Source organism: Lissotriton vulgaris, chromosome 2_1 (assembly GCF_964263255.1).
Source record: "Lissotriton vulgaris chromosome 2_1, aLisVul1.2, whole genome shotgun sequence".
In the NCBI taxonomy this organism is placed as follows: Eukaryota; Metazoa; Chordata; class Amphibia; order Caudata; family Salamandridae; genus Lissotriton; species Lissotriton vulgaris.
In genome coordinates this window covers 635,247,135-635,268,900 of record NC_141687.1, presented here as the reverse complement: position 1 = coordinate 635,268,900, position 21,766 = coordinate 635,247,135, and positions in this window count along the sequence as shown.

The following is a 21,766-nucleotide window of genomic DNA, read 5'->3' as shown; positions in this document are numbered from 1 at the left end:
TTTTAGAAGAGCTCAGCATGTTCAATATTGTAACAATCCCAATGATTATCGTGACATGCCCGTGATGAGGAGATATATGTGAAAATTTACAGTTGGAAGTTGTCTGGGTGTATAGTGTTGCGGTGAATGTGAAACCAAGCAAAAAGTGATACCATAAAATGGAGAGTTAAATGACTATTCGTGAGGGGCAAGTGGATATAAATACAACCCCAGGAAAGGTTGAGCATGAAAATAAATATGTGCAACAAGGTGAATATTTGTGAAGGATATCTCCCAAACCAGTAGCATGCTAAATTATATTGTGTGTCTTAAAAAATATACTTAGCTTCTGTTCCCAGTTGAGACCACTCAATGATTAAGACTGTCAAAGTTGTCTCAAAATAAAGTCAAGTTATGGGCGGGAAACCGTGTAGGTAAGAATGCTCCACAAAAAACGCTGACGGGGCTTATCAGTCTATGGGTCCCAGTAAAGACCCAGTGATTCTGTGAAAAAAGAAAACTGCAAATGACATGACAAGTGACATGGCACCATTGTGAGTATAACATAAAAAATGTGCTGAGTGATAGGGGTGGTCTTGAATACCCAGTAATTAATGGCAGGTTGTTTCATGACAACGAACAGTGGGAAAATCTAAAAACTGAGAAATAACAGACTAATTTCAGTACTACCGAGTGTTAAGTCTCAACATCATTAATTAATCAAATGACCATGACCAATTGCATGCTGATGAGAGATAATTGTTATCAGATGAGTCACAAAGTGTTGAATGTGATTGATGCGATGCGGTAGGTGGTCTGGAGTGCTAAGGGGATATTATCGTCGACATATGATACATTGACAAATAACTAGTGTGGCTACGTTGTATAATGGGGTATGTTTGTGAAGACTACTGTAATGAAACAATAAATATAACCAGTTGTCATAAACCAAGAAGGCAACACAGGGACTAACAGTTCGCCTAAAAGCATGCAAAACAACTGAAAATTGATGGGTCCTTGGCACCATGAAGTCACTAAAACCTATTGTTCCAAAAAGAGCTACAGAACAGAAAACGATATCTGAGCGCTTAGTACCATAATTAGCGGATGGTAGTTACAAAATCCTAAAGCCCCAATGCATTCAGAAGTGCAGCAGGACCATGATCAATCAATTCTGTGAATGTAATAGGGTATACCAATGAGAGACAAGTAAATAACTAACATGGTAATCAAAACAGCACAAAACCTATTTATATTGTTTGGTCCTGATGAAGTGCCACCACACCTTTTAGGGGCTAACTAGGCACAAAACATGTCGACCTCATGCACCACATCCGCCCTATGGATCATTATATCCAGTTAGGGCCCAGCTTTTTAGTTAGGCTAGTGTCCCTTGATAATAAATACAAATATTTAGGGTAACCCTAGACCTATTTTATTCTTCACACTCACTGCACTACCTAGCCCACAGACCTGCACTCACCCTACGGCTTCATCACAAACAGATCTTCGCCATAGAGCCCCTTCGCAGGTGCCTGTCGGGCATTGCAGCACCGGCCCGACGAGGAGCAGGCCCAATGATGAAGCATGATATCCTTTGGGGTGTGTGAGGGCCCTTTTTAGAAAAGATCCTCCTTACCTCTCCCTTAGGAACTGCACTCCCTTGTGATTCACACCTGACTGCGGTCACATGTCAAATAAAGGAAATTGAAAGAGGACTCTGAGTACCATGACACCGTGGTTTCCATTTGTAAGAGTGAAAATATTAGGGTTTCCATGTATGGAAAGTGGTATACTTAGTATGCATCTAGGGGAAGTATGGGCAGTGTAGATTGCATGCATCTGTAGTTCATTAAATATATAACATGAGTTATTTCATCTAAATCCATATTTTTTCATTTCATACATGCTGGTCTTGGTAAATAAAATATGATACATTTGTGCGAATCTAGAACAAGAGCCCATATTTTTCCGGGCCGATATCTCGTCTCCTTTTCAAGAGAGTAAAAATATAAACGACAATGCATGAAGTATACTCAATTTGCACATTTACAAATCAATACGTACATTTTTGTGAAGGTGACATTTCAAGCAAAACGTATTGATGCATATAATTATGCTAGTGAATGAAAAAACACTAGAAAGAGGTCATGGTGTCAGATAATCTAGACACCAGATTGGGGGCTAGGTCGCACAGATCATTGGGGTCAGGGCCGGCTTTAGCAATGGTGGCGCCCTGTGCGACAATGTTTGTTGGCGCCCCCCACGAACTCCCTCACTACCTCCCTTTAACAGTGCCCTCTCAAGTCTCCATAACCACTCTCTCTCTATCAGATGTGTTTGATTAGTTATATAGCGCCACCTATACCAATTTAGGTTGTCAGAGCACTTCACATCACACACACAATACACAGAGACAATCAATCATATGTGTGTTTAATCAGTGTAGAGGAAATGTTACATAAGTCATAAGACTAGAAGGTGAGTCACATGTCATCCATACTGACAGGCACTATGGATTAAGAGTGCTTGGTCTTAAGAAGCACAGACTCAGAATTGACAACATAACCCCATGATTGGGGGTTACATTTAATAATAAGGATTTTCTTTTTCTTACTCTTTTTTGAAACATTAGAATAATGAAAGACGGAGGAACAAAATCATAATGCACTAATCTATAACTTATAGTTTGCATGCAGCTCTTTGATGACAGTTATTAGTTCACTGTTCCATGTTAGGATTTTTACATCTATACTGCTAGTAACAAAAGGATCTCTCTGACAAAAGCACTGACCTATTTAAACTATATGCACTTTGTGATATGCATGATACACATTCTTTGCAGCAAGTATATTAACCCTCTGTGCTACCATAACACAAGTTAAAACTTCTACTAGACAAAACTCCTTCCCCCTCCAGGAAGAACATTAATCACCGGAGATATCTTTATGTTTTTATTGTTGTATGAAAATTGCCGGAGCACATGCTTTTAAAACCATAAAATGCTTTCAAATACGGCGCCCCCCTCGATGAGTCAGCACTCGGTCGCACCACCCTAGAGCCGGCCCTGATCGGGGTGGGCGCGGGTTGCTACTTCTTGGAATGCTTGACGTGACAATGCATACATTTACAATGCATGCCTTACAACACAGTTTTTAAATTGCAACATCCTTCACAACGCGTTCTTTTACATAGCATGCCATTTCATCGCAATTTCAGAAACTAACTTTACAACATATTCCAATACATCGCATTATACCTTTACAACGCATACCATTACAATGTATACCATTACATTGCATTTAAGGTAGGTGTTGGATAGTATAGGTGTAATAATTACTATTCTAACTCCAGTGAGTGCAACAGTAGTTTAAGTGTTGGATAGTGTAGGGGTAAAGTGGATTTCTAGAGCGCATAGCTACCCGTGTGCGTCCCAGCGCTGGGCTCGTCAGATTGTGTCTGTGATCGGAGTGACCTAGGGGAACAGCCAAGTTTTCAATAGTTTGCGGAAAGCCAGTAGATTGGTTTCCCTCTGGATGTTGAGGGGTAGAGAGTTCCACAGCCTAGGGGCATTATATGAAAAGAGGCGTCCCCCTGATCATGCTCTCTTGATTCTGGGGACCCTTGCCAGGGAGAGGAGGTCAGATCTTAGCTTCCTGTTGGCTTTGTGTGGTTTGACCAGGGGTCTCAAGATAGGGGGTCCCTTGTTTTGAAGGATTTTGTGAGTGATGCAGAGGGTTTTAAAAGTGATTCTTTCAGAGATGGGGAGCCAGTGTATGGAGTTGAGGGCGGGCTTTGCAGAGCAACTGTGTTTTGTGCCTGTAAGCAGCCTGGCTGCTGCATTCTGCACATGTTGGAGTTTGTTGATGACTGATTTTGGAGCACCAAGGTATAGAGCATTTCCGTAGTCCAGCCTCGACATAATGAGGCCCTGGATGAGGAGTTTCCTGGATTGAGAGGGTATGAGGGGGAGGATTTTGCAATCAGTATGCAGGAGGCCGAAGCAGGTTTCAGTGGTTTTCCTGGCTTGTGTGTGGAATTTGAGGTTCTGGTTGAGCCAGACACCTAGGCTCTTTATTTATTTTTTTGGGGTGGGGCTTGTTCCCATGCAGGATGACCATAAAAGATTGGTGGGGAGTTTAGATGGATTGTCTAACAATAGGATCTCTGATTTCTCCCCATTTAGTTTGAGGAGAGATTCGCTCATCCAGTTAGAGATGTTAATGAGGCACGTGGATAGGTTTTCCTGACACTGGGCTGACTGGTTTAGGGAAACAACCAGTTGGTCGTCGTCGGCATACATGACTACCTTTATGCCGAAAGGTCCTACGATTTCCTCCAAAGGTGACATATACACGTTAAAAAGTGTGGGGCTTAAGGAGGAGCCCTGGGGGACCCCGCATTGGAGAGGGAGAGCTCTGGATTGAGTGTGTCCACTAGCGACCTCGAAGGTTCTGTGCTCTAAGAAGGATTTGAGCCAGGCCAGGGCAAGGCCAGTGACTCCAACTTTGCTTAGTCGGTGGACAAGAAAGGCATGGTCCACCGTGTCGAAGGCGGAGCTGAGGTCCAGGAGGATTATTGCTGCCGAACCCCTGCGTCCAGGATAGATCTCGCTTCTTCGACCACTGCTATGAGGGCGGTGTTGGTGCCCTGTCCTGGCCTGAATCCTGTCTGGGAGAGGCGGAGGAGGTTGTTGGATTCAAGGAAGGTGGAGAGCTGCTGATTAACAAATTTCTCTGCCACCTTGCTGATTCCGGGTAGGAGGGAGATTGGTCGATAATTGGCCAGATCTGAGGGGTCGAGGTGGGATTTTTTTTAGCAGTGCTCTAACAGTGGCACTTTTCCAGTTGGGGGGGACAATGCCTTTTCCTAGGGAGGAGTTTATTAGATTGATAATGAGGGGGGTCACAGTGGGAGTCACGAGTTTTAGTTTGTTGAGGGGTACAGGGTCCGTAGGGGAGCCACTCTTGATGGAATTTAGGATTGTGGGGAGTGTCTCCTTTGTCAGTGGGAAAACGGAGTCAAGGCGAGGGGTATTGGATGCGGGGACTGGGGGGGGGGTCTAGGGGGTGGTTGAGAGTCAGGAGGGTTTTTAGGATGTTAAGGATCTTGTTGGAAAAGATTTCTGCTAGTTCGTTGCATCATTGGCCTGAGGGATCATTGGCAGGTTGTGGGTCTGGGGGTTTCATCAATGTTCTGATGATGTGATAAGTTTCCCTAGAAGAGTTGGCGGCGGCTTGGATTTTTTCTTCGGAGAAGGTTGCTGGGTATTTTTTAGGCTGGCTTTGTAGGACCTGATAGCTGATTTGTATTCTATTTTGCTCTTATTGGACCAGTCCTTCCTCCATAGGCGTTCAAGTTTTTTACATTGTTTTCTCAAGTCGCGAAGTTCAGGGGTAAACCAGGGGGATTTAAAGGTTCCATTTTTATTAGGGAGAGGTTTTTTTTGGCAGAGCTAGATCTAGGGATTTTTCGATCCACGTGGAGAATTGCTGGTCAGCTAAGACTGGGTCTGGGTCGAGGGCTGGTGTTGTGGCTTCGAGTTTGAGTATCCAGTCTTCAGTGACTAGTTTTGACCATGGGCGGGATGGAAGGCAAGGAGCGGGTCTGCCGGGGGGTTTGGTGTGGATTTGGCACTTAAATGGAATTAGGCAGATGATCTGACCAGGGGATGGGGAGGGGCTCGTCTGTGCATAACTCGGAGATATTCGAGAAGATGGGATTCAGGAGATGGCCTTTGGCATGGGTGGACCGGTGGCTTTTCAGGTGGAGGTAGTAGGAGGCTAGATCTAACATTAGGTCTCCTGCCACTTTGTCTGCTGGGTCATCGAAGTGGAGATTTAGGTCTCCCAGTATTGTAAAATTGGGAGATGCACAAGCGTGAGAGATGGTGGCTTCCATCAAGGAGCTACAGAACTGTCCCTGTGCTCCTGGGGGTGTTAAAGATTAGACTGCAAAACGTCACCATTATCGGCGCCATCTTGCCCCTTTTCAAGCCCATTCGTGCGCGTAAGCGGCAGCCATTTTGAATGCCATGGCCTCCCTGCCCCTCGCTGATAGCCAGCGCGTCTCTCTCTCTCTCTTAACCTCGCAAGCACACCCCCCGCACACTGACAACCCCCGCTCTCTCATGCCTTGGGTCATAAACCCCTCTTCAGCACAGCTTCACCACTGAATCCCATCCTGTTCCCAGCGCGACACCTCCCCTCATTCCTTTCATGGCCTCAGATCCTTCTGATGCAAACCCCCTTTTTCCTGTGTCCCCGTTTGTCTTCCTTGTTCCCAGGCCGCCACCTGGCTCTGCGGATACTGTTTATTACCCCGTACAGTAGGAAGCTTCCCCTCTCCATCAAAAGACCCCCGAACCGATCAAAGCCCCCACCCCATGAGATCCGATCAAACCCCATGCATTCCGTGAATCGGCGGAATACCCTGCTGTGCGACAACCATCACCTGTTGTGACCGGGGTGGGGAATCCAACTGTAAATGTGTGTGGGAACGGGCCTGCAGGGGAGATTCCGAGGATGTTCTTTCTAATACTAAAGTGTTGCAAGAATGTGTTATGTGCAATAAAGGTCATAAACCCTAGTATAAGAGGCCAGGCCTCAGAGATGTGGTTAGAGCACCTCGTGACGATACTTGCTGTCTGAATTGATGTGTTCTCCTCCGGAGAGAATAAAATCCTCGTTTCCTGCCTTCCAGTCTCCAGCGCCTGCTTCTTCATTGATTAATATTGGTGGGTCATAGAGGCGATACCGCCGGGCAACATAAAAAGGGTTTTTGGTTACCGGTTGTCTTTGGAACCCCTTTTTAACAATTGGCGCCCAACGTGGGGCCCATCAGCGACTCGTGGATCCAGTGGGAGAGGTCCTGACGACAGAGTGAACGACTGCAACGATCGGAAGGTACCCTGTCCGATAGACCCTCGTCTGACAGCCGATCATCCGAACTTCACTGGTTCCGAACAGACCTCTCTCGAGTGATCTGCGGTCCTGACTGGGAACCATCAGGAGTGCCACGAGAAGTACGAAGAGAAGAGGACGATCGGGCGCTGGATTCGGAAGACAAGAAACTGTCCATGCGGTCCGGGTAAGGTCGTGTAAACACGACGAATTGCGAAAGTGATAGATAATTGAAAGTAATTGATAATTGTTGAGAAAATACTAGTATTACTCTTTGTTAATTTATTGGAGATTCACTGTCTACAAACGGAGAAACAACAGGCTCTCCCTTTATAAACAGCGAAGGATAGGTACGCACCCGTCGGACCTATCTTTCTCCCCCACTGAACAATTGCCCCTTCCCCCCATTGATTAACTGTTATAGATTGTTTTCTGGAGATTCTCTGTCTGCAAACAGGGAAAAATAGGTCCCCTCTTTACAGATAGCGAAAGGGTAGGTGACGCGAACCTTTGCGAGCCTACTTATTCTCCCCATTGACCATATTGATTTTTTATTTTTGACCTAACATTGATTGATTGCTCAGAATTGGTTCATGAGGTATTCACTACGTGCAAACAACGTAGAATAGAAATATTCTGTCTAGTCTTTGCGCGCAGTGATAAGATAGGTAGTGCTGACTATTATCCCATTGTGATCCGTCATGCCTGTCTTCTCCCCACTGGTTAGTAGCCTGTTTAACCCGGACCGCTTATTAGAGATGAACCATCCGGCTCCGCTGGAAGGCACCCCTAATAAGGACATGTTCACAAAGCATGGATTAGTCGCTATAGCCTATAGCCAGCTGTGGCATAAATATACGAAAAAGGATCGAGAAAGTCAGTGGCCACTGATAGGATCCTTCGAAGACGATAGAATAATCGCACTAGAAACAGCCCTTGGTAAAAACAAGACGACGTCCACTATGCTTGACAGCTTCGGCATGTGGCGAAAAGAAGCCGAACAGCGCAAAAAGAGAACTGAGAGTAGGTTGGGAAAAGAGCTGCGGAAAGCAGCCCACCTAGCGGCCCAGAAACTAGAGAAAGAGATAAAAGAAAGAGAGGATACCAAACAGAAGCTAGAAATAGAAACATCAAGCCAGTGTCTGGTTAGAACCCCCTCCGCGCTCTACCCTGAATTACACTCAAAACAGCGAACCAATGATGATCTGCTGCTAGGTCCTCCGATCATCCACATGCCCCCTCCATATGCCCCTTCCCAACCCTTAGCCCAACACCCACTATCCCCAGGTACCAGCGAGAGTAGCCCCACGGCTTCAGCCCCCATGGCCCCCGTGCCGGCTGAACTCCTTGTATTAGATGTTACGCAAACGACAACGCCAGGCGACCCAGAAGCCCGAAGGGTTGGTCCTGCTAGAGCATATAGACTAAACAAACACGAACGAGCAGGGGTCGACAAGATAGCAAAAATACTGGTAGAGAAGAGGGAAGATGAAGAGTCCATCACGGATGTGTTTAATTCTTATACTGGGAGTCACAGACGACACTTTACTGTACAACTGTGCTACCACGTCTTAAACGCATACGAGGACCGATATCAAGAAAAAGGTCCACAGAGCCTAACGACTCTGTACCGGAAGGTTGATATCGGGGATGAGAGTGAGAGTGATGTGACGGACCTCCTTACGCGTACGCTTGAGGTTCTCCGCCACCTCACTGAACAAAAACCAAAAATCGAATCCACTACATCTGTAGCAACCGACCCACAAACTGAACGACTTAACACTATGATGCCGATACGAGAGGCTGCCCCTTACTGGGTTCCTCCAAGAGGTGAAGGGACTCATGATGATGCAAACAACAAAGATGCAAAGGGAAGGGTAGTGTACAATTGGGTCTACCAACCATGGGACCGGCAAGAGATTCTGACCTTCCGGAAATCTCTGCCAGACCTACGTAAAAACCCCACTGCCTTCTATACTGAGTTGGGTACGGCCCTAGGATCGACGATTATGACTCTAGCTGACATCGACTTGTTTTTCGGGTTATGTCTACCAGCTGATGTGTGGAAGCAAATCCGAAAAGTCGACCACTCTGAGCTGTTTGGACATAACTGGTCACAACTTGATGGCATAGACAGACAACGAGAACCCGGACAAAAACCTTTGAAAGCCATTTTAGACCTCCCGGATAAAATCGTACAGAAATTAAAAACCCTGATTCCAGAAAAGAAAGTGGACTGGTCGATAGTAACGGCTTGTCGCCAGAAACCTCAGGAGGATGTATCGGAATACTTCTCCCGGTTTGAAACGGTGTTCTCCGATTACAGTGGCCAGGACCTGACCACTGCAACCGGACACCATCTGTTCGTCCAGAATTACGTTAAGGGTTTATCACCGGAGGTCTCGCAGAAACTGCAGGCCAGCGAAAGTAGTTGGGCAGCCTCCAAACCTACGGCTATCCTCCAGATGGCCCAATATTATGAACATCAGAAAAACGAAAACGATAGAACAACAGAGAGGAAGAAGAAAGAATTAAAAGAGAGGGTGATGATAGCTCAACTGCAAGGGGTGACTCTGGGACGAGACCAATACCGAGGAAACCATCAGATGAATGTCCCTAAAACGGCACCTCCCAAAGACCGTGCTTCAACTCCCCACATTGGACGTACAGACATTAGAGAGGACCAGTGTGCCTTCTGTAAAGGATCGGGCCACTGGAAATCTCAGTGCCCGGTTCTTTTGGAACTCACCAGAAATAGAGATCCTAGAGATTCAGCAAACGAACCAAGAAATAGGGGACCACAGCGAGGGCCCCCAAACAACGCAACTAATGATAGATCCAGTAGACCAAACACATTTGATCGACCCCGACAGAACCAATGCCAGCAATCTGACTACGATGATGTTCATGACTTTGCATAGGACTGCCTAGGGCAAGGGAGGGATCCAGTCGAGCTCCATGTTGACCAGCAAGGCCCTTATGTCACTGCTAAGGTCTTGGGTACAAAGTCACCATTCCTGGTAGACACTGGCGCAACACGTAGTGCATTATCTAAACGACTGATTCCAAGGGCACCCTTGTCTGGCTTACTAATAACATCGACAGGTTTCGATGGGACGCCCTCCACTAACCCTTTGTCCGCCCCAATTCTCTTTGACTTAGAACACAACACCACTGACACTACGTTTTTGCTTTCCTCCAATAGCCCTGACGCAATTATGGGACTCGACTTATTGAAACACTTCCGAGCGACGATTAGATGTTCTCAAGATGGAGTCCGAGTTTTCCTTTACGACAATCCTGTTCTGCTTAGACATTGCCCCCCCAGACACATGTTTTCCATCACCGACGCTGACACTTCCCTGCTTGACACTCTGCCTCCGTATCTGTGGGCCAAAACGGATTCGGATGTAGGACGCATGATGATTGACCCAGTGCACATCACTGTTCGACCAGATGCAACACTCCCAAAACTTCCACAATATCGGATATCGCCCGAGGGCGAGAAGGCATTGGTAAAAATCATCCAATCACTGATAGACGCAGGAGTGGTAGAGGAAGTAGTTAGCAACGTTTGCAACAGCCCAATCTTGCCCATCATTAAGAAACAGGGAGAAGGAGATGAGAAAGCATACCGCTTCATCATTGACCTTCGAGAGATCAACAAAGTGGTGGTACCCCAGTACCCTGTGGTCTCGGACATTACCACCATCCTGACTTTGATTCCCTCCACTGCCACCACCTTCACTGTCATTGACCTCAAAAACGCATTCTTTTCCATCCCTATCCACCCAGACAGCCGATATCTCTTCGGTTTCACCCTAAAAGCCCGCTCATGCAGGTTCTGCCGAGCACCCCAGGGCTACACAGAAAGCCCTAGCATCTATAGCCAGGCCCTCAAGAGACAACTGGATCAAGTCCAGTTACCCGATGGAGTGGTGTTAGTACAATATGTCGATGACATCCTTTTGGCAGCCGACACCACTCCACTAGCTGTCACAGCCACCATTCAACTCCTGCATTTCCTTGCAGAAAATGGCCACAAGGTCTCTAAGAAGAAGTTGCAATTCTGCCAACCCCAGGTCACTTACCTAGGCCACCTTTTGTCCAAAGACGGAAGGAAGCTGACTCCTGACCGGATCCAAACCATTCTCGACACCCCTGTCCCTAAGACCCAGAAACAGGTCCGCTCTCTACTAGGCCTCACTTCCTTCTGCCGACAGTGGTTACCCAACTTTAGCCTTGTAGTAAAACCACTGCTTTCATTGCTAGCAAAGGACATCCCTCTCCCACTCCCTTGGACCCCTGAGTGTCAGACTTCTTTCATGCAACTACGAGATGCCCTCTGCTCGGCCCCTGTGCTGGGTACCCCCGATTACACGAAGCCCTTCTCCCTTTTCACGCACGAAAGGGAGGGGTGTGCTTTATCTGTCCTGACCCAGTCCATCGGCTCAAAGCAACGACCATGCGCTTATTTCTCAGCCACTCTTGACCCTGTAGCCAGAGCCCTGCCTGCTTGCCTACGAGCCGTAGCGGCTGCTGCGATCTCTATCCGACAGAGTGAGGGGATCGTGCTCTCGAATTCCCTCACAGTACTGGTACCCCATGCAGTTGACACCCTCCTAAACCAAACCAAAACGCAACACCTGACGAGCGCACGACTGACAGGATACGAACTGACTCTGCTCGCACCCCACATCACTCTGAAGAGATGCACCACACTGAACCCAGCAACCCTGCTGCCCTTACCAGAAAACGATCCCAATGCGCACCCTGTACACGACTGTGTGACCCTCACCGACGAACAGACCAGAAGTAGGGTTGACCTCAGAGACACGGCCTTTTCCCGACCCCGACGGAGAGCTGTGGGTGGACGGTTCTTGCATCAAACTCCCCGATGGCACCACTTCAGCTGCCTATGCAGTCACCACAGCTCGAACTGTAGTCGAGACAGCCCGCATAACGCAACGATCTGCCCAGGCAGCGGAACTGATTGCCCTGACACGAGCCTGTATCCTAGCAGCAGGAACCACAGCAAACATTTACACCGACAGCCAGTATGCCTTCGGGGTGGTTCACCATTTTGGGCTCCTTTGGAGGGAGAGGGGATTCTTGACCTCACACGGCACCCCCATTTTGCACGGGGACCTAGTCTCCGCCTTGATCGAAGCCGTCCTTCTCCCCAAAAAACTTGCAGTCATCAAATGCCAGGCACACAAAAAGGTGACAGACATTATTGGACAGGGAAATGCACTAGCCGACCTCACTGCCCGAGCGACAGCTGAAAATAGGACGACAACACGCATGTACGTGACCAGGTCACAAGCAGAAAAATGGTCTGACGCTAGGGACACTATCAGAGACATTCAAATGGCTAGCACACAACACGAACTGACTGAATGGACACGGGTGGGATTGAAAGATGACGAAGGCTGCTGGCGGACAAAAGACACAAACAAATGGTTGTTACCTGACTCATACCTGATTCCCATACTGACGATGGCACATTCCCCTGCCCACATAGGATCAGCCCCCATGATTGAACTTGTCTCCAGAGTTTGGCACAATGATAAGATCACAGAGTCCGCCAAACGCCTGGTCCAACAATGTTTGATATGCCTGCAACACAACCCCGGGAAAGGAACTGTAGTACCCCGGGGAGGGTTTGGGGTCCCGAATCACCCGTTTGAAGTCCTGCAGATGGACTACATCCAACTGGACAGATGTCAAGGCCTGAAATATGTACTTGTGGTGGTATGCGCATTTAGCAAATGGGTGGAAGCATATCCAACCCGTGACAACACTGCTATGGCCACAGCAAAGGTACTGTTAAAGGAGTTTTTCCCCCGTTACGGCCTTTGTCGAATTTTGTGGAGCGACAATGGCCCCCACTTCGTAGCCGAAGTTATCCAACTCATTTTGAAGGGGTTGGGTGTAAAACAAAAGTTCCACGCAGTCTTCCACCCCCAATCTGCTGGACTAGTTGAACGACATAACGCCACACTGAAACTAAAATTGGCCAAAATAGTAGCTACCACAGGACTGAAATGGCCAGACGCACTTCCCCTGGCATTGCTTTCAATGCGTTCCACCCCCACCAAACACCACTTAACGCCATACGAGGTTGTTTTCGGCCGGCCTATGAATGTCTGGTCTGCACCGAAACCAACTTCCATTCATGACGTCCCGGACGTCCTAATGTCTGATTACTTATGTCAGTTGACTAAAACGCTGTCTGTTATCCATCAACAGGTGCTGCATGCCATCCCTGACACTTCCAGGGGTCCCGGACACACCATTCAGCCTGGGGATTTCGTCCTGATCCGGAATTTCCAGCGTGCCAAGAGTCTGGAACCCCGGTGGACGGGCCCCTGGCAAGTCCTCATCACCACCCGAACAGCACTACGGGTGGAGGGAAAACGCAACTGGCTGCATGCACACCACTGTAAGAAGATCTCCTCGACCCTGACCTCGACCGAAAACATCGACAACCAAGAAGAGCTCCTGAACAAGGACCGACCATCACTAACCTGCTATCCTGATACCGACACACTTGAACTTTCAAAATTCTCTGATCCCACAGTGCCATCGAAAGAAGGGTATTTCCTGCGTCGAAAGGAGGGAGTCTCGGCTAAGTAGACCACGGACTGAGTTAAATCTCAGAACGGTGACCTAAACACTACCAAGGGTTACCCGGAGAGAAGCAAAACAAAGTCTGTGGTTCTGCCCGCTACCGAGCCCCTTGAAGATGATGGAAGCGCCAGATAAGAAGATGATGGAAGCGCCAAATAAGAAGATGATGAAGGAAACAGGAAATACCCACCGCAGAAACCCAAAAGCAGACAGACTCCATAGCCCAAAGACTATCGCGCTCTTCATCACAATCCTCTTCTGCTTTCTCCTCATGACCACACTCTGGATTGTGGAAGAAAATGCACCTGCTCACGAAACATTCCTGACCACTGTCCAGCCTACCACCATGAAGGAACATTATCTGATCTCGCTCTCTCCCCAACTCAGAGAGAGGCGAAAGGAATTTTGGAATAACTCCTTCGTACAACTACTTCACCAGCACAACCTTGCCACCAATGCCACCAACTGTTGGATCTGTGGGTTGCTACCCCACGCCACTGGACACTCGATACCATTCATCCCTTCACCTTTCTCAGTTCACGGTTCCTGTCTTGCCTGGCTGATGCTTCTGCAAGAAAGCTTTAAGGACAATGCCACCTCCAGCAAAACGGTAACGCATTTCTACCACGGGGTCTGGCGGAACAGAACAAAGACACACTTCTGCCCGCAGACCAACAACAACACAATCCACTTAGACATCCCTGCTAAAGAACAAGTTGAAATGCAAGTGTTCAATAATCCAACCAGAACCACCTTCTCCTACCTGCGAAAACGAACGGCTGCCACTCTGACTGTGGCCCTGTCAGTCATCAACGTCACCGGCCACATGTGCATGGAAGGGCTTGGGACTCAGCTGGTAGGCCACAGTGCCTGCCGGTTTTCTAGAACTCTGGACTCTGCCGACCCACCTTCCTTTGTGGCATCTCCAAACATGTATTTCGTCTGCGGCACGAAGGCTTACACCTGGCTCCCCAAAGGCTGGGGGGGCACTTGTTTCATTTCATTCATCCTTCCTCCGACTTATGTGGCACCAGCAAATCATCACAGACAAAAACGAGCCAAGGACATCGAACAAGCCGATTCAACAGGAGCGCAATTCATCGATGCTATGAAAGGACTAGTCCCCCTCTGGGGCCCGATGGCAAACAGCCGTGCCATCCGACATCTGACTCAAGCAGTTGAGACAACAATGAACATCACGGCTGGTATCCTTGCTAACAACACCGCTGAACTCCAAGCGGTCCGCTTGGTGGCCCTCCAGAACCGCCTTGTCCTGGATGTGGTTCTTGCGGACCGTGGTGGAGCATGCCGCATCATTGGGTCCAGCTGCTGTACATACATACCGGACAACTCACCCTCAGTGTACAAAGCCATCGAACATCTTCACAGACTCTCTTCAGAAGTACACCAGGAACAAGAAGAATGGTCGCTTGGTGGTTGGTTCTGGAACACCGTTAAGAACTGGGGTTGGAGACTGTTCACCATTATCCTGATTCCTGTAGTTGTGATGTGCGGTCTATGCTTAGGAATTCAATGTCTGCCACCTCTGTGTTCATTATGTGCAAATTGTATTTGCCCTAAGACTGTGGACTTTGAAAACGAACGTATGAGAGCAATATATGATGCCGAGGTTAGGAATTTGATGAAGATTGACATTGAGTAAGCAAGTTGGCTAAGATATGTTGAAAAGGGAGGACTGTTAAAGATTAGACTGCAAAACGTCAACATTATCGGCGCCATCTTGCCCCTTTTCAAGCCCATTCGTGCGCGTAAGCGGCAGCCATTTTGAATGCCATGGCCTCCCTGCCCCTCGCTGATAGCCAGCGCGTCTCTCTCTCTCTCTTAACCTCGCAAGCACACCCCCCGCACACTGACAACCCCCGCTCTCTCATGCCTTGGGTCATAAACCCCTCTTCAGCGCAGCTTCACCACTGAATCCCATCCTGTTCCCAGCGCGACACCTCCCCTCATTCCTTTCATGGCCTCAGATCCTTCTGATGCAAACCCCCTTTTTCCTGTGTCCCCGTTTGTCTTCCTTGTTCCCAGGCCGCCACCTGGCTCTGCGGATACTGTTTATTACCCCGTACAGTAGGAAGCTTCCCCTCTCCATCAAAAGACCCCCGAACCGATCAAAGCCCCCACCCCATGAGATCCGATCAAACCCCATGCATTCCGTGAATCGGCGGAATACCCTGCTGTGCGACAACCATCACCTGTTGTGACCGGGGTGGGGAATCCAACTGTAAATGTGTGTGGGAACGGGCCTGCAGGGGAGATTCCGAGGATGTTCTTTCTAATACTAAAGTGTTGCAAGAATGTGTTATGTGCAATAAAGGTCATAAACCCTAGTATAAGAGGCCAGGCCTCAGAGATGTGGTTAGAGCACCTCGTGACGATACTTGCTGTCTGAATTGATGTGTTCTCCTCCGGAGAGAATAAAATCCTCGTTTCCTGCCTTCCAGTCTCCAGCGCCTGCTTCTTCATTGATTAATATTGGTGGGTCATAGAGGCGATACCGCCGGGCAACATAAAAAGGGTTTTTGGTTACCGGTTGTCTTTGGAACCCCTTTTTAACAGGGGGCGGTAGATGAGGATGCCTGAGAATGATTTTAGCAGGGAGAATTGGACGGAGAAGTGTACGTTTTCACAGTCCTGGACAGGGCTGTCTAAAAGACGGCAGGACAGGTGGTTTTTGTAAATAACAGTAACTCCACCTCCTATTCCAGAGGGCCTGTCGTGACGTTGAATTAGATAGCCTGGCGGGAGGGCTTGAACTATATATGGCTCTGAAGCTGGAGATAGCCAGGTTTCTGTCAAGGACAGAACCTCTAGCTCTGAATCTTGGAGGAGCAGATTTATTTCTGCACAGTGTTTAGGAAGGGACCTACAGTTGAGTAGAGCCATTTTGATCGAGCGCTTTTTGGGTGTTATAAGGTGGTGCTAGGGTATAGGGGCAGTAAGAGCAGTTGTTTTGTCGCTCTTCCAGGGAGAGCGAGTGGAGACATGGTGTGAGGGGGGGTTTTCTAAGCTGGAGAACGGTCTCACGGGAGTAGCAAATAAGAGCTGTGGGGGGTGGCATAGAGGGTCTGGGCCCCTGGCCCGGTCTGGCGTGGACGGGCGCAGATGGGCTTGCCTTTGGCGCGCCTGCTGCGCGCGTCCGCTGCGCGACCGGAGTGGCATTGGTGTTTTATGGTGAGCCAGGGTAGGACAACTAGCCTGCTAACCTGCGCCGGTAGAGAGGAAGTTGTAATCACTTCCGGGCCCGCCTTCCCTCCACAACAATCTGACGCTGTCAGTGGTGGACCGGGGAAGGAGGGTGATTGATAGGTGAGCGCGCGTGCCTAAGCAGCTTCGCAAGGTGAGGTTTTAAAATTAGTGAGCGAGGGATTGCTGTACAAATGTGAAATCTTAGTTTTAAAAATCAAGGAGAGCTCTTGCCACACGCTCCAGCAATGTGACAATCAGCGTCTGTTACCTGTTACCTGAGACGAGTCTGGCGCTGCGAGTGCAGTACAGGTCTTTTGTAGTCAGGGTGGGCAGAACAACTAGCCTGCTAACCTGCGCCGCAAGAGAGGAAGTTGTAATCACTTCCGGGCCCGCCTTCCCTCCACAACAATCTCACTCTGTCAGTGGTGGACCGGAGAAGGAGGGTGATTGATAGGTGAGCGCGCGTGCCTAAGCAGCTTCGCAAAGTGAGGTTTTAAAATTAGTGAGCGAGGGATTGATGTACAAATGTGAAATCTTAGTTTTAAAAATCAAGGAGAGCTCTTGCCACACGCTCCAGCAATGTGACAATCAGCGTCTGTTACCTGTTACCTGAGACGAGTCTGGCGCTGCGAGTGCAGTACAGGTCTTTTGTAGTCAGGGTGGGCAGAACAACTAGCCTGCTAACCTGCGCCGCAAGAGAGGAAGTTGTAATGACTTCCGGGCCCGCCTTCCCTCCACAACAATCTCACTCTGTCAGTGGTGGACCGGAGAAGGAGGGTGATTGATAGGTGAGCGCGCGTGCCTAAGCAGCTTCGCAAAGTGAGGTTTTAAAATTAGTGAGCGAGGGATTGATGTACAGGTGGTGAAATCTTACTTTTAAAAATCAAGGAGATCTCTTGCCACACGCTCCAGCAATGTAACAATCAGCGTCTGTTACCTGTTACCTGAGGCGAGTCTGGCGCCGCGAGTACAGTACAGGTCTTTTGTAGTCAGGGTGGGCAGAACAACTAGCCTGCTAACCTGCGCCGCAAGAGAGGAAGTTGTAATCACTTCCGGGCCCGCCTTCCCTCCACAACAATCTGACGATGTCAGTGGTGGACCGGGGAAGGAGGGTGATTGATAGGTGAGCGTGCATGCCTAAGCAGCTTCGCAAGGTGAGGTTTTAAAATTAGTGAGCGAGGGATTGCTGTACAAGTGGTGAACTCTTAGTTTTAAAAATCAAGGAGAGCTCTTGCCACATGCTCCAGAAATGTGACAATCAGTGTCTGTTACCTGTTACCTGAGGCGAGTCGGTAGGGAGAGTAGGGTAAGTGTTGGGTAGTGTAGGGGTAAAAATTACTATTCTAACTCCAGTGAGTGCAACTGTAGGGTAAGTGTCAGATAGTGTAAGGATACTATGCGTTGTAATGTTATGCGTTGTAATGACTTGCGATGTAATGCCTGCGTTGTAGTGACATGCATTGTAATGACATGCGTTGTAGTGATTTGCAATGTAATGGCTGCGTTGTAATGACATGCAATGTAAAGGATGTTTGATGTAATGACTGCTATGTAAAGTTAATGCGATGTAATGACTCCGTTGTAAAGATTGTTTTCCACTCCTGGCCACCTCTTGCTGTCCTTTTGGCAGCTTGGTATTTGGGGAGCAGTGCCCAAAGAATTGGGGTCAAGGGTACAGTGAGGCAGACCACCCCTCAGTGATGCAGTTGGTTATACTGGTCCGATGGTGTTCGGGATTGTAGAAAGGCTCTGGTGTTGTTGGTGTTCCTGAGATTACATATTCCATTGCTTAATTGTGTGATGTTTTATTATTTCTCTTGTGTGCCCAATTCTCTGCTCTGTCACAAGGATGTGACATAAGAATGATTTTTTCACAAGTGTGTTTTTCATCTAAGCTTGTTATTCTTACTTGATTGTAAAAAAAATGCTCCACCAATGCCACATTCTCTGCAAGTTCTGTTGGTGCCTCATATGGGTTGTGTTGGGGTGTGGGCCAGACTGGGTGTATCAGGCTCCTAAAGCTCAGCCATAGTTGCCTGAAAAAAACCTCCATTGGGTAACTGAACAACTTCTGTTTGCTTATCCCAATGTACAATTCACCTGAGATGACATTGGTATGAATTAGCAACTTAGTAAGTGAATATGGTGATTTTTGCCTGTGCTGAGAGCTGCCTCTGTGAATGTGCCTTCTTGGTCCAAGAACTCATAGGGGCATATTCTCAAGGACATATTGCCGAGTTATCGGCACTTTATCACAGCCAAATTGGCAATAAAATTATCGCTTCATTCACAAGCTGGTGCTAACAGTCAATATCACCAGTTTACCTACGATAGCAGCCGCAATATACATCGCCACAGATTACCCCAGCAACTAACGCTAATGATATGCAGAGTAGGCGTTCCTGTGCCAAAAGCTGTGACAACACCATGTCACAACATTCTCAACGACCAGCCAGATCTGCGATAAGATCACAAAACAGGCGATGAGGCGCGTTAGCAGCAGGAATTTAACACCTGCTCTTACCTGGTGTAAAGTCAGACGACAATCTGCACTAGGAAAGGGATCCCAGCCCAGAGCCACACCTGAAGAACAACAGTTGCCATGGAGCCATCAATCATGCAGCTTGGACACCCAAGAGTGCCACAACACCCACCGCCATCACCCCCAGGACCTCCCCCACACTCCCCCGGGGCCCTACCACGGGCACCCCCACCTCCCCTGGACCAAGATATTGCACATCAACGTCACAAAATCATGAACAAAATCATTTGCCTGAGGTCGCACAATTACAACAAATAGCATTCATGTATGTACAGAAAAAGCAGAATCAATCATTCACCATTGAAAGTCCAAACAAAATATCACAGTCAAATTTGACTCCAAACAACTATTTGGAAGAGTCATGGCGGGTCATCCCTGGACAATCTGTAAGTCACAGCCTGTAAGACAATACTCAAGATAAGAAGGTATGACAGGCACTCATCAAAGGACAGAGAGAGAGAAAGAAAGAGAGAGACTGTACAAGATGCGCAAGGCCAATCGGCCCCTTGGCTCATACATGCCAACTGTTGCGTGTGTATCGCAATTGGTGCACCCAAAATCTGAGGCCTGGCATCAATTTCAGCGCGAGGGCCACATCACATTTCAGAAATGCAAGCAGTAGTCAGACTAACATTAGGTTTAAAAGCTCCTTTGTCTCAATACACAAGGCGGAAGGACATCCAAACCTCCAACCTTGGTCTTGAATGCAGCTGACACCCCCTGAGTAAGATACCATACCAGACTCTGACGGCTCCCACACCACGAACTGTGCTAATGAAAGACCAATGTGTCCACACCCCAGACACACTTGTCCCTGCTAGATATACACCTGCATGGGATGGCCTTGACACATAAGTAAAAAACAACCCATACGTCCAAACGTTGCACACACATACGACTCATTGCATCGAGCTGTGGCATATCATCCACAGAACTGCCGCCGGTCTGAAGAGTGCCGGTCGCCGATCTGAGAATAAGGACCCGGATTTAGTGCACTTGCTGAAGTTGGTATTGGCTAAGCGGGGTGTGGATGGGGTTGAGGGTACTGATTTGGGCACCGAGGAGATGGGTAGTGCAGGGGAATCCATCCGCCCATGCCGGTCCCACCGCCTCGCACTGCCTTCCCCCCGATCCCGAGCAAGGGCAAGCGTGTTCCGTCCTCAGCCTCTCCTCCCCTCGCGTCTATCATCGAAAATCAGCCCCCTCCTGTGACTCCGGTGCAGCTTACTCTCGCTACTCCTGCAGCACTCCTGTGCGCGCCTCCTGCCCCTGCGACTACTCCTCTTCCGCTCTCGGATCAGCAGGGGGCTTATGCAGCGCTGGAGTCTATCAGGAAAACTTTAACTTCATTAGCTGGTGGGCCGCCTGGGGAGGGTGCGATGTCCTTACCTGCCCTGAATAGTCCACCTCTGGTGCCCGTTCCCCCTGCCACAGCACCTCTACAGCGACCGGCCCAGTGTTTGGATCCTACACCCCATCCTTCTTTGCGCCACCCGCCTACGGGGGTCCTCCTGTTGCACAAGCACTGATCTCAGTGTCTCAGGTGCGCAGCACGCTTGCTAATCCACATGCCGGTGCTACCTCTCCTCCCTTGTAGACCACCCCCTGGTCCCCGTCTAATGAAATTATGGTGGCAAATGTGGATTTTAAGAGGCAGGATGAGGCTTTGGTGGCGTCACGTCTTTTTGTATGTAGCATTGGTAGCTCTACTGCCTCTTCTCGTTGAATGGCAAGCGATTCTACTGGCACTGGCACAGGTAAGAAACATGACGCCGGGGGGAGACAAAGCAAGTGTAGTTCACACCACTGTAGGGAGGGAGGAATCACTTTTATCCAGGCCTGGGAAGCTCCCTTCTCATGTCCCCCAGGACTTGAAAGACAAGATCTAGAGAGGTAATTTTGTGGATGATTTTACGTTAATAAGGGTGAAACGGAGGGAATGTGACCTGAAAGATAAGGCGAGTAAGGAGACTTATCCTAGGGATAAAAAGCCTAAGGTAGAGGAATCTATCACAAACTGGTTGTATGGTTTTAATGTATATATGTCGGTTATGCTAGAAAAGGAGTTAGCAACCTCCATGATTTTTTACTCTAACAAGATCCTCAAAGCGCACCACGTTCATGTGGGTTCGGTCTGGCTGGACTATGATTGGGAATTTAGGTGGGCAAGAGTTGAGGACCGTGGCTTCGGTTGGGTCCAGAGGAGGTGAATGTTTGGCTTGAGAGTGTCAATAATAAAACAACTTTTAGGTTGCCTTTTCGTCAGCAACAGTCAGGCAAAAGGAAGGGTGGCTCTTGGGCCTACAACAGGAAAGTTTGCACACGCCCCTTCGGCACCTGCAATTATAGACACAATTGCTCCTTCTGTGGTCACACGTCCCACCCTGAGTTCAACTGCAATAAGAAACCCAGAGATAAAAGAAAAGAGGCAGTCAAACCTTCCAGTTAGTCCCAGGCTGCCCTCCCCTATTGACGTTGTTAAATTGATCCCTTGGTTGAATGT